Here is a 19,273-nt window from a genome sequence, read left to right on the forward strand (position 1 = left end):
GACCAGACTGGTCATAGCGAAGAGTACTAGGAGAGAAGTATATTGAGGAGGCAGTTTTTAATGGCCCGATTGGCGGAAGAGGAAGGTCTTTACTGCTCTGCGGAAGGTCATTAGTGAGTCTAGCGACCTGATCTGTGTGGGTAGTCGGTTCCATAGCTGAGGTAGGAAATGGCTGTAGGATCTTTTGGACGAAAAGAGCGTTCATCCTCTACAAACAATCAGGGAAGCGAGAATCCAAGGAAGACTATCTGGCAAAGTCAAAAGCGGTCAAAACGGCAGTCAGGGAGACCAAACTCTGAATGGAGGAGAACCTTGCGAAGAACATCAAGAAGGGCAATAAATCCTTCTTCCGGTATATTAGTGACAGAAAAAGAAACACAGATGGGATAGTACGCCTTAGGAAACCCGACGGGAACTATGTAGAATCGGACTCCGACAAAGCCAAACTTTTAAATGAATACTTCTGCTCGGTCTTCACTTGCGAGGCGCCGGGATCCGGACCTCAGCTGCCGACGAGGGAAAACTCGGAAGACCCGTTTCGAAATTTTGAGTTTACGCCCAGCAGTGTCTACGAGGAGCTATCAAGACTCAAGGTGAACAAAGCTATGGGACCGGACAAACTACACCCCAGGGTGCTAAGGGAGTTGAGTGATGTCCTGGCGGAACCGTTATCCGCGCTCTTCAATCTTTCCCTAAGTACAGGAAGAGTCCCGTTGGATTGGAAAATAGCTAACATCATTCCACTCCACAAAAAGGGATGCAGGACGGAGGCTGAGAATTATAGACCGGTGAGTCTCACATCGATACACTAATCAAACGTCAATTGGATACGATCCTGAACGAGGAGAATCTACGAGATCCCCATCAACATGGTTTTACGAAGGGAAGGTCCTGCCAACAAATCTGATCAGCTTCTTTGACTGGGTAACAAGAAAGATGGATATAGGGGAGTCCCTGGACGTCGTGTACTTGGACTTCAGCAAAGCGTTTGATAGTGTCCCACACCGCAGGTTATTGAGCAAGATGGGTTCGATGGGACTGGGTGAAATATTAACTGCATGAGTTAGGGACTGGCTTAGAGGTAGACTTCAGAGGGTAGTGGTAAACGGTACCCTCTCCGATATGATGGAGGTGATCAGCAGAGTGCCGCAGGGCTCGGTCTTGGGCCCGATCCTATTTAACATCTTCATAAGAGACTTGGCTGAGGGGCTTCGAGGCAAAATTACATTATTCGCCGATGACGCCAAACTATGCAACATGGTAGGCAACCGCACAACAGATGAAAGCACAGTGCCCGACAAAAGCTCAATGCCCGACAGTATGACGCAGGACCTACTCCTGCTGGAGCATTGGTCAAAGACTTGGCAACTAAGTTTTAATGCCAAAAAATGCAAGGTCATGCACCTTGGCGGCAAAAATCCATGCAGGACTTACACCCTAAATGATGAGATCCTAGCAAGAACTGTAGCAGAATGTGACTTGGGGGTGATCATTAGCGAAGACATGAAGACTGCCAATCAAGTGGAGAAAGTTTCATCCAGGGCTAGACAAATCATGGGCTGTATCCGTAGAAGTTTCGTCAGCCGTAAGCCCAAGGTCATAATGCCGTTGTACAGATCCATGCTGAGACTCCATCTGGAATACTGTGTACAATTCTGGAGGCCGCATTATCAAAAAGATGTGCGGAGAATTGAGTCGGTTCAGCGAATGGCCACCAGGATTGTCTCAGGTCTCAAGGATCTCCCGTATGAGGAACGACTGGGTAAGTTGCAGCTTTATTCACTCGAGGAACGCAGAGAGAGGGGAGACATGATCGAGACGTTCAAATATGTCACAGGCCGTATCGAGGTGGAAGAGGATCTCTTTTTCCTTAAAGGACCCACGGCAACAAGAGGGCATCCGTTGAAAATCAGGGGTGGGAAATTTCATGGCGACACCAGAAAATATTTCTTCACCGAAAGGGTGGTTGATCGCTGGAATAATTTTCCACAACAGGTAATTGAGGCCAGCAGCGTGCCAGATTTTAAGAAAAGATGGGATTGGCATGTGGGATCTCTTCATGGAGGTAGTTAGGGGTTGGGCCATTAGTGTGGGCAGACTAGATGGGCCGTGGCCCTTTTCTGCTGTCATGTTCTATGTTTCTATGCTTAGTTTGCACTGTTTATTCATTCATTCAATTTTCTATACTGTTCTCCTAAGGGAGCTCAGAACGGTTTATATGAATTTATTCAGGTACTGAAGCATTTTTCCTTGTCTGACCCGGAGGGCTCACAATCTGTCTAATGTATTTGGGGCAATGGGAGGATTAAGTGACTTGTCCAGGATCACAAGGAACAAAGTGGGTTTGAACCCACAAACTCAGGATGCTGAAGCTTTAGCTATACATACTGAAAGGAAAAATAGAAGTGAAAGGTCACAGTGATAGTGTTTTTTATCGCCGGCTATGGCGGTAAAAGCTATAACTCTCATAGAATTCCATGGTTTCATAAAATGGGGTGGGGGGGGGGGAAGTTTGGTAACCAGAAAAGATGTCTTGTGACTGTTTCACTATTACCAAAAGGGATTTTATTATTGAAACAAAATTTTCAATTTTCCTATAAAATAATGCAATACAATTTTAGTATTAATTTAACCCTTAGTAAGACAATATTATTGTGTGCACTATTAACCTTGCCTTAACTATTAACCTTAATTATTAACCTTGTACCACACTCTCGCTTGATGAATCCTGGAGTCGGCGGTTGGAGGCTTGCCACTGACTTCCTGTTTCCTGCAGCAGGAGGAGGAGAGTGGCTCAGCAACAAATTTCTTTGGTTGGTGGGGCCTTGACATCTCCACCAGCAAAATCATTTTTAACATGCCAGGGGGATGAATTGCCCCCCACTTTCACCCTTGCCCCCACAAAAAAAAAAATTGGAGGACTGCTACATGCTTGATGTGACATATTTTAAACAGTTTTCCCATCAGCATATATACCTGTTTATAGGCTCACAAAACTGTTAGTTACCTTTTCGTTCGGACCTGGTTCTTCAGCAGTGATAGCAACAATGGTGCTATTCTGTGTGTTATCTAACATGACCTTAACTTTTTTTTTTTTTTTTTTTTAAAGGTAGTCGGGTCCTTAATTGGCTCCCACTGACACTCATACAGTATGTATAAGTGACTGCAAAGTATGCGGATGTGTTGCAAGATCAGCAATTACCCATGTATTTGCTGGTTCTTACGTGTAAAGAACCCTGTGAGCTAATGCTTTTTTTTTTTTTTTTTTAAACATGTCTCTTTGACAAACTGATGCTCCTGTACATGCTGGCAAATACACATGTGACCATCTCTGGGAAAACATGACTAAAGTCTGGTGATTAGAGTCATGTTTTCCAAGAGATGGTCACATTTGTCAGTGTTCATATTCATATTTTATGAAAGGCTCTGTCATTTGGCAGAGCCTTTTGTAAAATAATCAGGGAACTGGTTGAATCATTGAGCTGAAGATGTTTGTGTTTGAAATATACAAGTCATAAAAATTGTGTGAGGAGGGCTTACCCTGACACAGAGCTATAGCTCAAAATGTGTTGGTAGCTTAATATTCTGTAGTCGCAATCTGTGCAATAAAGTTGAACATAAGGGCGCACGTCTAGAACACTTTTTTGATGCATAATTAATTTAAGGAGGCACTTTGTTTTATATTAAAAACTCACAAAAGTAATACATAAGAGATTTATGATTACAATTACAGGAGGATGTGTATGGAACTTGTGGACTAAGTCAAGATAGTTTAATAGACCAGAATTTTAGAAAACATCCAGCTCAGAATATGAGCACCAATTTGGTACGTCAGATATGGGCATCTGTGAAATGGACTCTGGTCAGTCTGGTCACTCCCCCTGAGGGTCGCCTGAAAGCCAGACCTGCTCTATGTTCTAGGAGTTCTTAGCCCTGGGGTCCTATTGTTACTTCTCTAGGTTAGTTAAGGTGAAGACCCCCTCTAAACCGGTTGTAACTAGTCTTTCTGATCATAGGGTAACCCCAACCCCCAAGATGAGGTTCCCCCCCTTTTCCATTTGAATCCTCCCCTTGGTTTAAGGTCCTTTCCTTCCCAAAAACAATCACTTTCATTGTAGGCATAAGAATATGCCTTCAGTTAGTCACACAATGGAGCCCACTGTTGTTCCTAAACCCAGGCTGTCTTTTTATATTGGCTATTCCAAAGAGGTTTGCTCTCTGGTTCCTTTATTCCTAGTACAGTATACCCCCGCGAATTCACGGTTCAGACTTTGCGGACTCAGTCATTCGTGTTTTTTTCCAAGTCTCCCCGGTCATAATTATTTCCGCTCGGAGCCTCTTTAAAAAAGTCCTGAAAGCACAAGATGGCAGGAAAGCAGAGCAGATCAGCAGCAGATGGGCAGAAGTCCTAGGCACCTCCGGCGAGATCCAAGTTAAAAAAAAAAAAAAAAGCAGCAAAGTGGCGATCCGCCACCCCTGCAGCCCTCTCCTGCCTCCAATCCCTGCTGCTAAACCACATCCAATAATCGCAGTTTTTCGAAGTTCACAGGTGCTCCTGGAACACAACCCCCGTGAACTTCGGGGGTATACTGTAATGGGACATACACCCCATCACATACTCTCTCCCTCAGCTGAATTGCATGCTGTTCAGCTCCTGTAGAGTCCTGGTCCACTTCCCAGGATAAAAAATCAGCATTGGTGTGTGCCTTTCCAGCTTGGAGTGTTAGATACCAGCGCATCAACCAGAGGTTAGTATTTTTAATTTTACTGAGCCATTTTAAAGGTGCATGGTTGGTAACCAGCATAAAATGTCTACCTCTGAAATAGTATTGGAGTGAGTCAACCACCCATTTGACCGCCAGAGACTCTTTCTCAGTAGTGGAGTAGAACTGCTCAGTTGCAGAGTTTCTGCCTGTGATATAATAAAGGATGTTCTTCCTCCTCCAGATCTTGACTCAAAATGGCCCATAACCCAACTCCTGATGCGTCTGTCTGCAAATTGACATTTTGGTTGAAATCTATATTTCATAAATCAGGCTCTTGGCAGAGGGTTTCTGAGCTTTGTGAAGGTGTGATCTGCTTTCCTACTCCATTATATTCTGTTAGGCCGGGAATTCCTCAGCAGTTCAGTTAGACTGGCTGTGGTGCCTGCAAAGTATGGAATGAACTTTCTGTAACAGTCAATCATGCCTAAGAAATGGCATAACTGTTTCTTTGTTTTTTTGGGTTGGGCTCTCTGAATGGCCACCACTTTTGACAGCATGGGTTTAACCCAAGCATTACCCATACAATATCCTAGGTATTGTACTTCTCTTTGCCCCAGGGTGTACTTTTGGGGGGTTGGCCTATCTAAGGGGTTTATAGACAGCCGCTAAATGCTATAAATGTTGTTTCCAAGTCTCCAAAAATATAACTACATCATCCAGGCTGTAGCATATTCATAATGGAGCCTAAGCACCTGGTTCATTACATGCTGAAAAATAGCTGGGGCACCATGGAGGCCGAAGGGGAATACTGTAAACTGGTATAGACCCTGATGGGTAACAAAGGCTGTCTTTTCCTTTGATGTTTCATCCAAGGGAATTCGCTAATGTCCCTTCGTGAGATCTAGGGTAGAAATAAACTGGGTCCCTCCTAGTTATTCCACTAGCTCATCCACCCAGGGCATAGGATAGGTGTCAAATTAGGAAATACTGTTAACTGCCTTGAAGCCATTGGGCTTTGGGACTAAAACAATGGGGCAAGACCATTCACTAGTTGACCCCTCAATGACGCCTAATTGTGACATTTCCGTTACCTCTTGCTCAACTTCTTTCTTTTTTGTCTCAGATAGCCGATAGGGTTTTTGTTGGACAACTCTCCCTGGAATGTTTTCAATATGATGACTTCCCACTTTTGAATCTCCTAGGATGGGAGAGAAAACATTGTTAATCTGACACAGTAATAGGTGCAACAGGTTCTTTTGTTGGGGAGTAGGGTTTCTCCAATTTTAATCAATTGTTCCCCCTCCAAGGCTCCAATTTCTAGACCTAGCTCCACTTACTCCTCCTCTTCTATTTTCCTGAATAGCCCTTATCTGTCCACTCATGCTTTAAAAAGGTTTAAGTGATAGACCTGAAATTTTCACCTTCCCAGCTTGACTTCACAGGTTACAGGACCCAATTGTCTTGATATTTCAAAGGAGCCTTTCCATTGGGCCAACAACTTTTTGGCAGAGGTAAACATCATTATTAATACTATGTCTAGGAGATGAAAACCTCATTCCTTGGACTTTTGATCATAGCAGGTTTTCTGACGATCCTAGGATTTATCCAGGTTCTATTTAGCACTCTCTCTTATCTTTATCAACCTGTTCCCCAGTTTCTGTACATACTGTAGTTAGGTACTGAGGTTCTATTTTCCTTGGGTCCTACCCATGTTTCTTTCACTATCTCTAACAGATATCAGGGTTGCCATCAAACATATGTTCATATGGGGAAAACCCCCAACAACTCTTGTGCTACTTCTCTGTAGGCAAAGAGGATATAGGGGACCACCTTTTCCCAATTGAATATCTTTTCTCCTAAGAATTTTTTTTAATCATGTGAACGAGACTCTGATTAAAACGTTTTACTAAACCATCGGTTTGGGGATAATATGCAGCTGTCTTAATGTATGTGATCCAAAACATTTTTAGTATGTCCCCAGAGTTCCAGACATACAATTAGTTCCTCTATCAGTTAGGATTTCCTGGGGAAAACCCACCTGGCAAAAAATATTCAATAACTCCTGGGTGATTCCTTGGGGAAGGGGTTCTTCATTGGTATGGCCCAGGGATACCTGGTAGCATAGTCTATCATGACTAGCAAATATTGATATCCGCTGGGGGGTTCGTTCTTAGGGCCCCACTATATCTACTGCTCCTCTCTCAAGTGGATGTGCCATGATGGGTAAGGAGATTAGGGGAGCCCTTTCTGGGAGTGTTTATGGCACTTTCTGACAACTCGGGCAAGATTGGCAGTATTCTCTTATGTCCTGATGGATCACCATCCTGAAGAGTCTTGCAGCCAAGTGCTCTAAAGTCCCGGCTTCAGCCAAATATCTGGCCAGCGTTTGTGACTGTGCTAACGTTAACAAAGGTGGTCTAAAGATGGTGGGAACCATAACTTGTCTTATTTCATGCAGCTCATCCTTTTTTAGTACCATATACAAAATGTCATGGCTAATTTCAATGTAACAAAGTTAAGCAAAAGTGACTTTACTTAGGGCTAGATTCACTAAGCAAACCGATCGTGTACTGATCTGTTTGTGAGCCCTTTGTGACCCGATTTCCCTCCGACCTGATTCACTAACCTCTCCTCTGATCCAATCCTGATCCATGCATGCAAATGAGGGGAATCGGCATTGGAAGCAGGAAAGACGCGATTCACTAAACTTATCGACTGGATGGCTGATGAAAAAACTAGCGACTGGTGAGGACCAGTCATTTGTGCTAAAACTAGAGGTCTGCACAGGAACGGGGATCGCGGGAATCCCCCCTAACCCACGGGACTCCCACGGGGCACCTTTCTGGCCCATGGGACTCCCACGGGGATGGAAGGCTTTGGAAGCAGGGTTCGTCCATATAATATAATGGACACGTCAGCCTTAGTAAAAAAGGGGGTTTATAAGTTAATTATCTGAACAGAAAACAAAAAAAGGGTTCCACCAAAGAGATTCCACAAGGAAAACAGCAGCGCAAACACAAAAGAAACTGTGGAATTGATGATCATGTCAGAAGTAATTGCTGCTTTTTATGGGGACGGGCGGGGATGGAGGTAATTCCTTGCAGGGATGGGTGGGGACGGAGAGGATCCTGACGGGGACGGGTAAGGACGGAGAGGATCCTGGCGGAGACTGGCGGAGATGGGTGGCATTTCTGTCCCCGCGCAACTCTCTAGCTAAAACCCCCGATTCTCCTGCTCTGACCACCCTGCTCTCTGCCCCGATTCTCCTGCCTGCCGCCCTGCTCTCTGCCCTGCTTCTCTGCTCCCAGCCCCGATCTCCTGTTCTCAGTCCAGAATCTCTCCTGCTACCCCAACTCTCCTGCCCTTCCCCACAGTGCAAGCCTGTGGTTTTAACCCACAGGCTTAAAAGTGGGTTAAAACCATGGGCTTGCATAAAAAATAATAATAATAATAAAGTTTTCTACTGAGAGCATGTGCAGACCATCTACAGGCAAGGAAGAAGGTCTGCTCATGCTCAAGGATCGCTCTCTAGCGATCAGTGCGGTGGGGGGCATGCCAACAATCGTCCCCATTTGCATGCAGGCCTTTAGTGAATTCGTCGGCCTGCATGCAATCGGATGCGGATCGAACACGGAAAGGAGGTTAGTGAATCAGGTCCTTAGTGTCAGATTGAGCATAGATACAATATTACCAAATGGACCTCAAAATCCAAAAGGATCAGTCTCACAGAGTCAGAGACTCCACCAAAGAAGTATTTTTTTAATATCACAGGTCCGCTCCGGAAACTAAACCAGAGAGAAAAAACTCCCCCAATAGAAGGGGAGAAAAGGTCTCTGGCCCCCCAAAAATGGGCAAAAGTCAAATGCTCAAAGAGGCCACCTAACACTAAAGGAACTAAAACATACAGTACTAGGAGGTGAAGCAAAGCCACTGGGTGTTCAAGCAAACCTCAGGAGCTGAGATCAAAAGCAAACTCTAAACTTAGCTTTGACGTTGCCGTTACTGTGCAGTAATCCAAAATCATTTCAACCAGTTGCAAGCTGAGCCTTCTCTGTCTGCTGCAAAATCACCCAGGAAGGAATTCAAATTTTCCCAAGAGAATATGTAAATCTTTGTTTCGCTCTATACACTGCGTTAGGAGAAGCAAGTTTGCGCCCCTCCCCGGCCTCTTCTCTGCCCCCCCTTACCCCCTATCTGTTCCTTCCCTGCTCCCTCCTGCCACTCGTGCACCCCTTCCCTTGCACTTCTTTAATGTTCCCTGCATGAGCAGCAACCCCCCCTAACCTGCTGTTCAAGCACCAGCGTCAGCTCTTCCTTTGATGTCACTTTCTAGGCCCTGGTCCAGGAAGTAACATCAGAGGAAAAGCCGACCGCTGGCTCAAGCAGCAGGTTGGGAGTTGCTTCTCATGCCAGCAATGTTAAAGAGGGCATGCACGTGAGTGGGGGAGGGGAAGGAGCAGGGGCAGAGAGCAGGATGGGTGCCAACACCCCCATCAAGACAGTGCCCAAAGGCAGACCATCCACCCCCCTTACTAAGGATCATCAGATTACAGAATGACATGGGGACAAATTTGTCCCCGTCCCCAAAGGAACTCAATTTCCCCGTGAGTTTTGTCGCTGTCGCTGTCTCTGCCCCATTCCTGTAAGCTCTGCCTTAACCACACCAGCTTTCTTGCTATGTTACTATGAACACTTATGATTTTTAGGTGTTTGAGGCTTGTGCAGATGAGGATGGAGCTTGCAGGAATGGGGCAGGGACAGGAAAAGAACTTGCCGGGACAGGGAAAAATTTGTCCCCATGTCATTCTCTACTTGGGAGAAAAGTATAGAAAATTGAATAAATACTGTGAAAAGCTTCAGGCTCTGATAACCAGAGCATGTATTGTGACATCATAATGCCTCATTCCACCAATGCCTAAGAGCCAACCTCATCAGTGATGTCACAATGGCTTGATTGTCCTTTACTTGGCTCACTTTTACTACATTTTGATTTCTAGAGTGGTTCAGTGTAGAGAATGACACGAGGACATATTGGGTCCCCGTCCCCACAGGAACTCAATTTCCCTGTCCTGTCCCCGTGAGTTTTGTCGCTGTCGCCGCCCCATTCCTGTAAGCTCTGCCTTAACCACACCAGCTTTTTTGCTATGTTACTATGAACACTTATGATTTTTAGGTGCTTGAGGCTTGTGCAGATGCGGACTGAGCTTGCAGGAATGGGGCAGAGACAGGAAAAGAACTCACCGGGATGGGAAAATGAGTTCCCATGGGGATGGGGAAAATTCATCCCCGGGTCATTCTCTACTTCAGATGACCATTAGAGTATATAATATATACGGTATGCAGCACTTGGAAAGTTTTGTTACAATACTTATGGATCAATGAATAATTAGCCATTTTTGAGTTATATATTCTAATGGTCATTTGAAGATCCTTACACACAAACAGTATTTGTATGAAGAGTGATATACAGATTATGATTTGATTAATGTTTTAAAGCTTTACTGGTGGGCCTATTCACTTTGCCAAGATTGCATGATAGACTTCCCTCTAGTGGCCATTTTTGATTTCATGCACTGGTTCAGTTCTTTTAATAGTCCTACTCCCCCTACACAGTGCTTAGCCATTGTCGCTCCTCTACCTCCCATTTCATACCATACTGTCAATGTTTTTACAGCAGAGGACATTCACTCCCTCCTGGGTTGAGTTTAGAAGTCCTGCTACTCTGCTGTCTTGTGTGGGATTGTCTGTCATCATAATGCAAAATGCCTTGGGTTGAAGGTAAGGAAATTGAACATTTTAAACAATGGAAAAGGTAGATTGTCTATAATTTTTCTGCCACCTTACAAATATAATGCAAGGAGTGTAGAAACCCAAAACAACAAAGTAAAGTGAACGATAAACAACTCTTTTCACAAATAAATGCACAAGGTCTAAGTTTCACTATTATTCAATACATCCCATCGTTATGTTTATATATACATGGGCCAATCAAACATGAAATGAGGGGAAAAAAGAAGACCTATTGGCGGTTCACACCCTGAGGCCGCAAGAAATTGTGAAACGCTGGCCATCATTGGTGCAAAGATAAGTAACTGTTTTATTGCTATTTTGACCTATTTGAATGTTTTTCTTGATAGTTTGCATTGCACAGAGCATTTCAAGAAAATAAAGGAGGTTTTTTTTAATGCCTATGAGATGGCGTTTAGCCTTACCTTAAAGCTGTGATCACTGCTGGCTTGTGCTTCGTGGCTTTTTTTTCCCCTCCTTTCAAGTTTTTTTTTTCCTCCTTTCATGTTTGATTGGCCTGTGTAGATGTAAACATAACGAGGCAATGTATTGAATAATAGTGAAACTCAGATCTTGTGCATTTATTTGTGAAAAGAGATGTTTATTGAGAACCAGAGAAACTCATTTCAAATTCCACTGTGGCTGCTTGTGACCTTGGGCAAGTCACTTAACCTTCATTGTTTCAGGTACAAACTGAGACTGTGAGTCCTCTGGGGACAGACACATACCTACTGTACCTGAATGTAATACAACTGGAAAAAAAAAAGGCATGAGCTAAATCCAGAATCCCTTCAGGTATTTCACAGGGAGGAAATGAAATAGTCAAGCCTTAGGTGGAAAATTTTCATGCACAAATGAGGTCAACCAGAGAAACTTTTCTTCAACAAAGTGTTATAAAACCTTAAACTTGTTGGCTTCTGCTTGTGTTTTCTGCTCCATCTGTTCTGTCCACGTTATGGTTATGTATGGTGAGAACAAAACTGCAATTAAAACTATTTATGAAAAATTCTCCTATTGAATAGGTTTATGGCAGCTATATGATACCCTCTGAATCTATCATAACAGCACTTAATGATGATTTGTTAGAGCAATACCAGCTCTCACCACAGGGTGCAAATAATCCGCTTACAAGCTGTTAAATAATGACCGATTTCAAGGGAATAATTTGCTTAAGTAAGGTTGATATTAACCACACAAACTATGTTCATCTTCTCACTTTTCTCCATGCAGAATGTGTGCCTTAATTTAAGTTACACTGCGTAATTTGAGGGGAGAGGGGGGGGATTTAATACAAGCTTCTGCTGTTTGGTAATAAAAACATTTTTATAAAAACAGCTTTCAAATCCCCTTGTGGCACATTACTACCATTCATTACTTTTATTGTAACACTCAGTGAATTAAAACATGAATTCTTGTCATTCTGTATAAGCTTTTGGTAGGCATATCTGTGGTTTAAAACCACTGGCAGCACCAAAGTCTGTCCCCCTTGTGCTATTTCTTGCAGGCCATGGAAGTAACCATCCGTGGAAAAAAAATAAGCATCCTGTCTCTCTACGATCAATGGGACCAACTGCTCACAAAGGGTTAAAACATAGCAGTGGTCTGAAGGGACAGATCTTAGACCAATGAACTTCCTCTTGCAGATTTATATATTCATTAACAGGAGACGTGCCTGGTTTTGTGGTCAAGAGGGAATGCAAAGAAGGTAAGGAGGGAAAAAGAGGACACAAACTCTGCAGCTAGTTTCTCCTCTCCATGTCAAAACATAACTGCATTTTAGTGAGGAGGCATGCCACATGAATTCCATCAAATGAGAAGTAGCATGATGGTTAGAGGAGAAGGCTGAGAACCAGAGACGCCAGGTTCAAATGTGGACAAGGGCATTTATTGGGAAGTTCTGCAAACGGGTGTCTGGTAAGAGCTTATTCTACAAAGCAGGGGTGTCAAATGTTGGTCCTCAAGGGCCGCAATCCAGTTGGGTTTTCAGGATTTCCCTAATGAATATGCATGAGATCTATTCATAATAGTAATAATAACAACAGTTTATTTACATACCGCAAAGCCGTGAAGTTCTATGCGGCTTACATAATTTTAAATAATTTTAAAATACAATAAAAGTTGAAGAAGAATAGAGAGTGAAGAACCAATGGCTAAAACTCCTATAAATCTAATAATTACATAGTATAAAATTTTTACAAATTAACTACCTAAGTACTTCAAACATAAATGTGTTTTTAGATGTTTTCTAAATTCCCCATAAATTTCGGTAAAAAGGAGCAGGTGATCTAAGGGCTCCTTTTACAAAAGTGCGCTAGCGGTTTTAGCGTGCACTAAAATGCCACACGGGGGCATCCGCTAAAAATCAGGGGCGGGAAATTTCATGGCGACTTCAGGAAGCATTTCTTCACCGAAAGAGGGGCTGATCATTGGAATAGACTTCCTGTGCAGGTGGTCAAGGCCAGCAGCGTACCAGATTTTAAGAATAAAAGGGATGCGCATGTGGGATCTCTAAGAGGGTAATAGTGGGGGGGAGAGTCATTAGAATAGACAGACTTGATGAGATATAGGATATCTGGGAGAATAAACTTAGGGAAGGGGATCTTTAGTGTGGGCAGACTAGATGGGCTGTGGCCCTTTTCTGCCATCATTTTCCTATGTTTCTATGTGCTAGCTGCTACGCCTCCTTCTAAGCAGGCGGTAGTTTATCGACTAGCACACGCTATAGCTCACCTTCGTAAAAGGAGCCCTAAGTCTTTGCCCCATGCTCCTGCTTGATATGAAAGAAGAAGCTGATGATATTTTTTTATGTTTGCATCCTTTAACAGGCGGAAAAGCAAAAATCAAATGTGAGCTTCTTTTATGTCTATTGGTTGTAAAAGAGAGAAGTTCATTTATATATTTGGGAGTCAAATCAAATAGAACCTTAAAACAAAAACAACTGAATTTAAATTTCACGCGCGCCTCCACTGGCAACCAATGCAACACCTGGTAAAAGAGTGTCACCTGGTCATATTTCTTTAACCCCAAAATCAACCTGACCGCTGTATTTTGCACCATCCGCAATCGTTGCATATTTTTCTGAGAAATTGCTGAATAAGCAATGTTGCAGTGCATGCATCTATTTGCATGCACTGCTTTCACTGTATGCTGAGATCTCATGCATATTCATTGGGGAAATCCTGAAAACCTGACTGGATTGTGTCCCTCGAGGACTGACATTTGACACGCCTGCTATATAGGAACATAGATGCCACTTTCTTTAGACTCCTAGCACAACTGCTTAAATATGTATGTTAAAGTTACTACTGCTGCTACTTATCATTTCTATAGTGCTGTTAGATATATGCAGTGCTGTACATTAAAACATGCAAGAGAAAGTCCCTGTCCAGTAGAGCTTACAATCTAATCAATGGACAGACAGGACAAGAAATTTAGATGAGAGCACTTGTGTCAGCCACAGAGCTGGAGTCTTTCAGGATCAAAAATTTAAAAAAACATAGATGTCCATAAAAGCATCCTTAAATTGGCACTTGGACGTCCTAATCGCCAGGACGTCCATGTGCCGATAATCAAAACTGTTTTTCTGTACGTCTAGCAAGGTGTTCCAGCCTCTATGCATCCAGAGCACGAGATGGGCACGGTGGAAACATGTTATGGGCGGGCTTTGGGCGGTCTCAAGGATGGGTTAGACATGGACGTCATGCAGTGATACAATCAAACATTTTGCAAGGCATCCTGGACGGAACTTATACGGTTGGAACTAGACCTGTTTTAGAAGGGTTTAAGTGCCACAAAGGTGCCCAAAGTGACAAGATGCCACTGCATGCATTTGATATGGGAAAGCCTAGTCCAGCTGCACATAGGTGTCTTAAGTAGCCTGGTTCACAGCATTGCTCTTTAAAGTGTCCCATTGCTCTGTCAGGATGTCTATATGGCCAGTCCATTACTATGCTGGTCCCACCCATGTCCAAATGGTCAGGATTAGGACATTTTCAACCTGGATGTTGAGGTATAAAGTTAGACAGGATGTGGCCAAGATGTCTAAGTAGACTATTATAAAAAAAAAATTATATTTGGATGTACAGCAGTTTGCAATTCGAAAATGTCAATTTTTGTTCCTCCAACATTGGACGTTCAGCTAGAAACGTTCAAGTTGGCTTAAACATTTTTTTTTTTTTTAAATTCCCCTCCATGTGTCTAAATGCAACAGATACATTCATAATTTATAGTATTCTATAAGTTTCATGTACGTGGGTACTGCCCATGCTCTGTTCTGCTGTGCCTATGTCCCCTTTTACATACTAATGGTGCTCAGGCAAAAATTTTGGTAGTTGCGTGTGTATGTGCACAGATTTGTGCATAAATGTAAGTATTCTGAATATTAGCACGTGCAATTGGCCCATAAATGTTAGTCCACTGCACTGACCACTAGGCTGCCCCTCTGATCTGCAAGGATATCAGTGCAGCCATTTCTCTCGAAATAATGCAAGACAGTCATTCTTGTGCATGGCTTTTTGGTGTTTATAAGCTGAACATGTCAGTTTGGGAAATGGCTCCTCTAAATAATTGTATTATCCCTCATAAGACTTAATATATTTTCAGATTGTCTTTTTTTTAAAAAAAATCTTTATTTAGTTTTCAAAGCCAACAAAAAGTGCAATACAATATACATACAAATAATCTCTATAATAAAACCCTAAGCCGCGCATGCACACTTCTACTTGCGTGTTCCGTATGCCCGTGGCCGGAAGAAGTGCGCATACGCGCCTACAACTGCCCCACACTCGCAGCCCTCTTTGCATTCCAGTGGCAGCAACTGAGTGGTGGAGAGCAGCCCCGCTCTGCCCGTTGACCCTCTACAAACCTCCCGGCTCCAGCAGCGTAGGCAGCACTTTAAACACGCCCTTCTGCCGATTTCCTCTGCCACGTTTCTGATGACATCATCGGAGACAGACACGGGAGAGGAAATCGGCAGTAGAAGGCCGCGAAGCAGCGTGTTTAAAAAGCTGCCTAAGCGGCTGGAGCCTGGAGGTTTGTCGGCGGTGGGAGGGTCGGATGGGAGGGTCAGGAGCAGGCCAGATCGAGCAGGACAACGCAGTAAAAGAAGGGGGAGTGGCCGAATGGAGCAGGCCAGATCGAGGTAAGAGAAGGGAAGGGGGGGGGGTGGAAAATGCTGCTACTGCTACACAGGGACCTGGAGGGGAAGGGAAATACCGCTGCTGCTTCTGCACAGGAAGGGGGGGATAGGAGGAAAATGCTGTTGCTGCTGCAAAGGGAAGTGGGATGCAAATGCTGCTGCACAGGGAAATGGGGAAAAATGACAGACAGCGGGAGGGAGGGAGACAGAAAGAAAGAAAGAATGACACAGGGGCAGGGAGAGGGACAGAAAGACAGACAGAGAAAGGGGGCCAGGGAGAGAGAGAGAGAGTCAGTGGGAGGGAGACAGACATATATTCTAGCACCCGTTAATGTAACGGGCTTAATGACTAGATAAAACCCTAAGCGGCGCATGCGCACTCCTTCCTGCGTGTTCCATATGTCCGTGGCCGGAAGGAGAGTGCATGCGCGCCTACAACTACCCCACACTCACAAAGGGATAAGATACAGAAACAAAGAAAGACTGACAGAGAGCCAGGGAGAAAGACAGTAAGACAGGGGGCCAGGGAAGAGACAGAGACACACAGGGGGACAGAGACAGAAAGAAAGGGGGGCAGGGAGAGAGATAAAAAACAAAGTAAGAAAGAAAGAAACGCCTCAGTGACCCATTTGTGCTAAAAGTCTACACATCTATTCTAGCACCAGTTAATATAACGGGCTTAAACACTAATAATCAAATAAGCACTTATACTCAATCAGTATCAACACAAAAATAAAACTCCCTCTCCGATCCAACATTTTCCATCAATGAATATTACCAAACAAAAGATATATAATAATCATTTATTTTCTTATATACCGCCCTACTAGTAGTTCTGGGCAGTTCACAATAGGAAAAAGCTGAGACATTTCAGTACATGATACAATTTCAGAACACACAAACTGCATACATCAATCTATTATTACATAATAAAATATTACAAAAAATTAAAACATGCATTAAAAAGAATAAGAACCAAAACACCTCGTTATAATATAAAAAACAACATTCTTGTTTGTCAAATAAATGGGTTTTTAATGTTTTCCCCTTGATGTGTGGGTACTAAAACAACAGGAAATAAAGATAAAGGACACTTCACATTTGTTAATGACATTGTTATAATGTGCTCCTTGTTGGAGCACGCATATTGTTGGCTTTGTATTTCATCTTTTATAAAATCAATAAAACTTTTTGAACAAATTAACAACTCTACAAAAGACATCAATGGACCCCAAACTAATTTGAAGGCCGATTTTGAACAGATAAAGAAGATCCTGGAGGCAGTACCTCAAGTCCACTATATCTGCCTGGATGTTGCCAATGGCTGCTCGGTACACTTTGTTCAGTACGTGAAGGATGTGCGTGCCCACTTTCTTGACCACACAATCATGGCAGGGAACGTGGTAACAGGAGAGATGGTGGAAGAACTCATTCTCTCAGGAGCTGATATCATTAAAGTGGGAATCGGCCCAGGCTCTGTGTGCACAACCCAGAAGAAGACAGGGGTTGGATACCCACAGCTGAGCGCAGTGATCGAGTGTGCTGATGCTGCCCATGGCCTGGATGGACACATATTGGATGGAGGCTGCTGCCGCCCAGGTGACGTTGCCAAGGCCTTCGGTGCAGAAGCTGACTGTGATGCTGGGAGGAATGTTTTCAGGACATACAGAATCGGGCGGTAACACAATTGAGAAGAATGGAAAGAAATATAAACTTTTCTATGGAATGAGTTCCGACACTGCCATGAAGCGCCCTGCTGGGGGTATGGTAGAGTACCGGGCTTCAGAGGGAAAGACGGTATTTTCAGATTGTCAATTAGAATTTAGAAGTGTGTTTCCCGGTACATTAGTCAGATTGCGAGCCCACCAGGACAGATTGGGAGAAATACTTGAGTACTTGAATATAAATCGTTTCGGTTATAAGTGGTGTATAAATACTAAATAAAATGAGAACTTAATACACCCAATTATCATTGGTCCTGAATTTTTTTGTAGAAAATTTTACCTCTAGGATAACCTCATTATAGTCACTTCAGTCCAGATTCCCTATAGGGCACCAATATCAGCGACTGTCGATCACTTCAATTACCCGATGATGCCCGATAGAGAATTGTGCCTCCATGAAGATAGGCACCAGAAATGTAGGCCAAGGTTTTCTGGGCCTTCATTTCATGTGCCTATCTTTGTCATAAATTGCACCTATGTAGGTACTTTAGGCCGCCTAATTCCATTTCTGGCATTAGCCACGCCCACAGTGGTGTTAGGCATAGGGTTACCAGATTTCCTGTTTAAAAAAGAGAACAAGTGGTCCTGCCCTATTCTACCCCAGCCCTGCCCTATTCTGTTCTAGCCCCGCCTTATTCCACCATCAGCCTCGCCCCATTCTGCCCCTGTCCCTGCCCCCACATGAACCTTGTGTCTCCTTCTCCAGGGTCCAGCCCACGTCTAGCATATGTGCACATGCATTTGATGTCATCATATCGACATCTGAGGGCCTCCAAACGCAGCCCCCGAGCTCGGGTCCTTCAAAAAACCCAGACAAATTGCTGACAAATATCTTCTTACTTGGGGTCATGACACCAATAATGCTTCATGACATTCATTCCTACCAGAACACCTGGCCTTGGTCACATGTGCAGAATACCGACTCAGGTGAAGGAAGAGAAAAATCCTAGATAAATTCAAAGGGAAATTAAAAATCCACCTGTTTAGTGATGCCTTGGAATAATAACCCTTCTGAATTTAATTTGCTTTTGAACCTCAATTCATGCAAGGCTTTTGCTTTTTGTAATGTTTAACCCTAATGTTTTTCTCCTTCTTTGTTCTCTTTCCTATGTTGATTGTAGTTCTTCTCATTTTCCTTTTGTTTTACAGTCTACCTCTGTCAGTGTTCAAGTTATTGTCTCCCAAACAATTTGTCTGTCTTCCTCATTTCATTGTACATCATTTTGAAATTTAATCAAATTTTTAAATAAACTTGAAACTTGATAAACCCTTTGCAAATACAGGACCACAAACTAAAAGTTCTAATATACCCAAACGAAACCCTAAGATGTCAGACTCTGCATACATTACAACAGAGAAACAGAAATACATTTCTTCCTGAACAGTGTAAAATATAGACAGCAGATGTAAATTCTGAAAACTGACACATTTCAACAGTGGCGTACCTAGGGTATGTGGCACCCGGGGCCCATCATTTTTTGACCCCCCCCCATGTAAAAAAATATTTTTTGTAATGACCATGAAACGGAATAAATGGTCAGAATAGAAACAGGCTGTGAAAATTTTCTTATATTCCAAACATAACAGAACATAAATTATGTCTGAATTGTCATGACATCAGAAGTACATATGGAGTAGTTGCAGGTGATGCTTGGGACAGTTCTGATTGTGTTAGTTCGGTTTTATGTGTTTTTTGAATAGAAGGGTTTTTATTTCTTTTTGAAGGTTTTGCAGTCTGTGGTCGATGTTAATTGGTTGTAGAGTTGGGGGTCGAGTGTTGCAGCTCGAATGGCTAGGAGGTTGTCGAACAGTTTTTTTCTTTTGACGTTTTTGGTTGGAGGGTGTGTGAATGGTGCGTGAGTTCTCCTATGTCTGTTTGAAGTGGATTGAATTATTTAGCTGAAGAAATTAGTTACCCC

General features: G+C 43.2%; 1 pseudogene; it reads left to right on the forward strand.

Moving 5' to 3' along the window:
* The first annotated feature begins 16,357 nt into the window (after window positions 1-16,357).
* Window positions 16,358-17,844, forward strand: LOC117360010 (annotated as a pseudogene).
* Window positions 17,845-19,273: the final 1,429 nt, after the last annotated feature.

This window comes from Geotrypetes seraphini, chromosome 4 (assembly GCF_902459505.1).
Source record: "Geotrypetes seraphini chromosome 4, aGeoSer1.1, whole genome shotgun sequence".
NCBI classification, from domain to species: domain Eukaryota; kingdom Metazoa; phylum Chordata; class Amphibia; order Gymnophiona; family Dermophiidae; genus Geotrypetes; species Geotrypetes seraphini.